Source organism: Ostrea edulis, chromosome 8 (genome assembly GCF_947568905.1).
Source record: "Ostrea edulis chromosome 8, xbOstEdul1.1, whole genome shotgun sequence".
NCBI classification, from domain to species: Eukaryota; Metazoa; Mollusca; class Bivalvia; order Ostreida; family Ostreidae; genus Ostrea; species Ostrea edulis.
Genome location: NC_079171.1, coordinates 39,202,543 through 39,209,333, shown reverse-complemented (window position 1 = coordinate 39,209,333; position 6,791 = coordinate 39,202,543). Strand labels below are relative to the sequence as shown.

Sequence of the window (6,791 nt, the reverse complement as noted above, 5' to 3'; positions counted from 1 at the left end):
ACTCCTGGATATACATAAGGCGGGATCAGGTGCCTTGTAGGAGTAAGCATTCCCTGTCGACCGGTCACATCCGTCAAGATCCCTATATATTAATCAGGTAAACGGAGTTATCCATAGTCAAAATCAGTGTGACAAGAACGGCCTAACAAAGCGTATGAAATACGTCAGATTTATCTATCTAAATGTCGATTTGAATGAATTTGAGTCCGTTATGTAGATACATTAAAACGTGCCCTGGACGCTCATTTTCGCATTATAAAAATCTCCAGTACCTTTGATGCCAAATGCAAATGGGAAATTCACGTTAACATTAATGTTTATCATAAATAGTATGATTTTGGGTGAGGGAGTAATGGTGAAATCAAAATTATATGGCTAGAAGTCTACCAATATTACGCTTATTCATATACATATATTAATATTTATATCATTTCACTTTATACTATCCTAACTAGATGTAAAAATTGTAAAATATGCAAAAATCCATCGCAAGAAAATCCCTTTTCATCTAATTGCATAAAAAGCCACTCATAAGAATACGCATTACTCATGTCTTAAAGTTATATATTTGAATTTCCATAGCAAAACTTTGAATCCAAAATATGAGAAATGCGATTTAGTCAGTATATTAAGTATACACAACTGTATTTTTTCTGTGAAACACATGTAATAAATTACACTGGTAAAATTGCAACATATGTTTAACATATGTTAAACATATGAATAACATATGTTTGTATTATCTTATGATAAACATATAATTTGTTCATATGATATTCACATGTTTTTTCTTATTATTGTAACATCAAGTTTATATTAAACATATGTTTAACATATCAAACATATGTTTAACATATATCAAACATATGTTTAACATATGATTAATATATGTTCAGCATATGTTTAACATATATTAAACATATGTTTAACATCTATAAAACATATAATTAACATGTTTAGGATATGTTAAACATATGTTCAACATGTTTTGAAACACGATAATCTTGAAGGGACACACATCATATATGTTTTCGAACTTTTGTTTAGCATATTTGTTGATAATATACAGTAGATAAATGTTAGTATTACTCCGTAATAAATAAATATGTATTTTGTTTGCATAATTTCCATGATGTTGATATACATGCCATCAATGTTTACCATCTTTTGGTCATACATGTGATTTCGAAGTACCTCTCCAGAAAAAAAGGAAACAATTCATGTCGGAAGGAATCAGCATTTAATTATTTCTCTGAATACATAGTTATTATTCGGTTTGCGCTGCACCTGAAATGAAAAGAGGAACGATCAATACTCATTTTAGACACATACAGCTGTACATTTGTAATATTATATTAATATTAAGCATGCAAAATATCACATAAAATATAAATACATTCGGGCGTGTATACCTGCACAAAATACCAGACAATTTACATATACATGTAAGATCAATTAATTCAAATCCAATTCATTGGCATACCTATTAAAATATTTTTTCACTAAATAGAAAGGAAAGGTAGTACTTGGTGAACATAAAAATTAAATTACCAGCATTATTGTTAGATGCTCTTTTTCTGGCAGTAAGTGTAGTAGGGATGATTATATTGTGAGTAACTTTAATCCACATTCCGTAGTAGTGGCTGTTTGATTGCAATGCCTTATGTATCAACTTTCTTGCTGTCTACTTATTTCTGAAAGAAGAAACTAAGATACTTGTTTACATAAATTAATACCCCACTGCATCCACTTATGGGGCTTCCCTCAATCAAATATAAAATAATTTAGATACATTTACACCACATCATTCTATTTTGATTCTCACATTGTTTGACCTTGACATTTAATAATGATTTTCATTTCACTAAAGCATATAAATTAAAGCTGACATGAATTAATAAATACGTACACCTTTCTCATCTTATCCGCCATATTTTTCTCAGGTAGCCTAATTTACTCTACCCGTATATACCCCAAATGTGATTATCACACCTGAGTGATTTTTCTAGGTGGACTCGACCAGTGCACATCTCCAATAGTAATATATAGGGAATGAGAAACAAATAAAATAACATTTTAAAACATTATGCCTTGCTCAAAATTACAAAATATTGATTGTATACTAATGCAATATTCTGGAAGTTTAGATAAGTTAGACAAAAATGCAAAAAAAAAAAAAAAACCCAACAAAAAACAACAAACTTTTCTTGCATACTTGCAATTGCATGCAAGTATTTGCATTTTCTAATCAAATAAATGCGGATAAATCATTTGCCAATTACATACTGATAGAATGGAATAGGCTAAGAGCATAAAATATATTATTTTTATCAATTCTTGCAAAATAAAGGTGCATGCCATATGCATAATATGCAATACACAAGGTATAATCGCCAAAAAAAGTATCAAATACGGGCGTCTATTCAACAGGTATCGGAGATGTGCACTTACCGAAAATATTAGATTCTCTTTATTCTGATAAATCCACGAAACAAAATGATAAACTCCATTTGTATCTCGTTAGAACTTTACAACACGTTGTCATTCCATTATACAGACTGCGACACACTTCACCCGTGCCAAACAGGGTGTCTTCAATCAGGGGAGATGTCAGAGTCGAAAATTTTTCCTGTATTGAATGCTTGTCTGGTCGAGGTTTTGCAGTTTGTAGAAATAGGGAATCTAATACCTGGTTGGATATATTGCGTGTACAATTCAAAATTTCTCGATGATCATATACAAACTTGGATATACAAATAAGGGAATAATGATCGAAAATATACATCTGTGTGCAAATGCGTGTATTACATTTGCAATCCAAAATAAACAGTTCATTACACAAAGACACATATGAAAGGAAATTTATAAACGAAAATATAGTTTTGTTGTCTCTTTTGGAACCACATAATTATTTACGGTCTCTGTATGTCCATATTCATTGAGAGAGAGAGAGAGAGAGAGAGAGAGAGAGAGAGAGAGACCGTCCTACTTTGATTTAAAATATATCATTTCACAGAAGGAAAGAAAATTGATCACTTATATAAATGTAAGCTTACAAGCATTAAAATTTTCCAGCTATTTAAAAATTTGTGATTGACAATATATTGGAAACTTACAGGAGTTGATGCTTATAATTGAATTCATTACAAATATAAAGAAAAATTAGTTTGAACTTTGCATGTAGAAAATACTGACTTTGTATGTTAGAATAACGGGAAATAGTAAATTGTCAAAAAAAGTGGGGAAAGCAGACCAGCCTTCCTGCCCATCCCAACCCCCTGTTTTCGTGCCTGAAACAACATATAAATTCGTGTTGAGAGAGAGGTGCATATCTACATTTCATTAAATTCCAAAGGAGCTCGAATTTATGTGTTCCCCTATTTATTATTTTGTATGCAAGATTCGTTCCCGAATTTAGAATCATGCTTTCAGTCAGAGCAGAAATGAATTCATTTTGAAGTACATTTAGTTTGAATGCAAATGTTGGGTTCCTTCTTTTAATTTCATCAGACTCATTAGAAACCCCTCTCCCAAACTATGCAGCTTTGTTTTTATTGATATCTAAATCGGTATAAATGAATCCGGATATAAATTATATAATGTTTTTTCGTGATCATATAGATATTGATACTGATAATAAAAAAAGAAAATGTTTATACTCTTGCCTTCTGCATATCCTACTAATGCATTACAGTATATTGACATTGTATCATATCAAATAAAACCTCTACACGAATTTTACTGATTTATGCATACTAACATCTTATCGAATACATTTGAATTTGAAATTTCTACGTACAGCGGTATGGCCATTGCACCAGATCTACGAAATGAAAATATTTATGAATAAATTACATTCAAGCCTCAAAGTAATCATTATGGCATGTTACAGAAACGTTAAAACACACAATTGCTATAGTCCTGCAATGCATGCATGCGATTTTTCTGAATACCTGTATTTATGTATTCATGAATGAAGTTCCTACGCTTGAAAATATCTTGGTCTTTATGCATTTTGTTTTGTGATTTGGGTTTACCATTCCTTACACTGTGTAAATGAAGGAACACTTGGTAAAGGGTGCAATTCTACATGCACCATACAATTAGTATACATGCATGTGTTGCAAAGCAAAATGTACATGTTTTAACCAGGCATGTATCGTCATTTTTCATGAGGGGGGGGGGGGTACAACAGGGGGAAAATGGAAAATTGGATTCTTCAAAACTTCTTGCCATTCAAAATAATGATTAAAAAAGATGAACGAAAACAGCAATAAAATAAAACAAAACACTCAAACAAACCAAGATGTTTTGTCCGATGTTCAAAGTCCTAATGTGGGGGTGAAGGGTTAAAGAGTCTTTTACTTTGACTACCTCAATAATTTCCCCCTACACTTCATTTTCTTCAATCGTTGGGGGTCGTATGGGGTGGTTAGAGTCCTCTACTATGAGTGCCTCATATCTTCATTTTCTTAATTGGTGGTGGTGTGTGTCTTCTACTATTATATCAGAACTTTCAAGCTGGGGTAAGTGGGGGAGGGGTTGTCACTCAATGTATCTTTTATTTGCATTACAAACTAACAAAAAATGGATATTGTTATTAAAGGTGGGTGACAGACACTCTTGTCTGATATGATAAACTCGATTATTACATTTTGCATTAGTACAATTTGCGTCGAGTTCGACGCAGAATGTAATAACGCAAAATTGCATAGATATATAAGGTTTATTGAGCGCCAAATTAGCATAAAATGAAGTAATTGAAAATAACAGTATTTGAAAATATGTTTAATTTTTAATTATTGCGTGCTTTAAATGAATCAAATAAATCTGTATTATCAATTAATGAGAGCAGTATTGAGTTACTAGTACTGTTCTCTTTTTATTGAATTAACGATATCATTTGTCTTAATAAGAGCACGATTATTACAAGATCATCGGTTCTCTCTCTCTCTCTCTCTCTCTCTCTCTCTCTCTCTCTCTCTCTCTCTCTCTCTCTCTCTCTCATCCCATACACTCGTACAGTGTTGTATATGCAAATTTATGTACCTAAATGATTTCCTGATTTATAAATCTGCAATACTCTGACCAGTAAATCATATGGTATAAGAATTCATGCACAATACAGGGTAAATATTATACTCTGATACTTCCCCTGATTGAAGATAGCTGATCAGCATGGGCTAAGTGTGTCGCAGTCTGTACAATGGACAATGTTGTTTACTGTTGGAATGCAAATGGAGTTTATCGTTTTGTTTCATGGATTATGCAAATAAAGGGAGTTTTACTACTACTTAGAGTATTTTCGACAAGTGTACACGTACATCTGCGGTCCATTACAGATATTACGAGTAGGCCCAGGTAAATAGTCGTCCGCATTCGATGCGTTTTCATGGCGAGCATACATGCCATTTTTATAAGTACAGTAGTATTTATGTCTTTGCCTTTTACTTGAAGTAATTGTGAATGATATAGATTGTATACTCTTTGCTTATTCCATTTTATCAATAGATAAAAGATGAAATATTTCTCCGCATTTTTATATAGTTTTGACATATTTACTGCAAATGTACGCACGTTCATGTAAAGAAAAGGCATTCTATATATATTTATCCAAATATATATATTTAGAATGATTTACTACTGTACGATATGTTTATTATAATTTTGAGCGTGGTGTTCCAAAACGTGATTTCATTTCTTTTTGATGTCCTATAAATTAGTATCGGAGATGTACGTGTTACCTGTCGAAGCTACCAGCACAGGTAAATCGAAGACACTGATGTGAAGTGAAGCGTAGCAAAGCTCATCCTCTTATATACCATGCGAACCCTGATACATATAACAATAGAAATTCCAACTAATATGGCGGATTAGCAGAGAAATATGGCGGACATATAGAATTATACTATATTTATTAATTCATGTCAGCTTTAATTAAGTAAGAAACATGACACTTTTTTTAAAAGACGGGAAAAAGCTTACAGACTAGGTCTTGGGGGTGGGGGGTGGGGGGTTCCTGGACGTTGGACACAAATATCAAATATAGTATGTTTATATATACATATTTTGTTTTTCTAATGTAGTAAACATAAATTTAAACCAGGGTGTTGTTCGGGGAGGGGGGGGGGGTCTAAAATATGTCTAATATCTTGATCTAGTAATTGTTGCTGTGGACTTTTTTCAACAATAAATGAGAATTTTATATGAACTGAACCTACTAATTGTTGAGAATCTTTCACGACTTTGTCCTGAGGTTCTAGCGATGTTTTGGGTAAACAGCTATATCTTCACGGCTACGAGCAGATTCCCCGTTAGTTGTTGCGATTATTGATTGCTCTAATTATCAATATAAAGAATATGCTTGCAAATACTATATCAGCTATGCCCAATATACAAATGTTTAGGCTGAATATAGAAACTTTCCTGATATATTAACAAAACAATTAAAAAAATTACATCGTCGTTTGTGGTTTCTCTTCTCTTCTTGTTTAGTTCGGATATGTATGCCTATACTGCTTATAACCTGACTTTATATACAAAAAACATACTTTTGAATGAAAGCCTATACTTGGCATTAATTTCATTTGTCTACTTACTGTTGGAAAGTCTTTCTCATTATACGCGCACGTGCTCTGAATCTTCTTAGTTACATCGATGCTTTAATTGCACGGATTTTATAAACCTCGAGTGTCAAGCGTGTAAATTACGTCGAGGGATATAATGACACAGCTGTTTTGCAAGATTGTTTCCGCGAGCGAGAAACGTAATTCAAAATAATTTTACGTCAT

The 6,791-nt window shown here is 32.4% G+C and overlaps 1 long non-coding RNA gene across 1 annotated transcript; it reads right to left on the bottom strand.

The window, feature by feature from the left end:
- Positions 1-1,252: 1,252 nt before the first annotated feature.
- On the bottom strand, positions 1,253-6,473 carry LOC130049057 (uncharacterized). The gene is made up of 3 exons (XR_008797576.1): positions 6,222-6,473; positions 1,552-1,694; positions 1,253-1,287 (listed from the first exon to the last, which is right to left on the bottom strand). It is a non-coding gene; the product is annotated as an uncharacterized LOC130049057 (long non-coding RNA).
- Between the last annotated feature and the right edge of the window lie 318 nt (positions 6,474-6,791).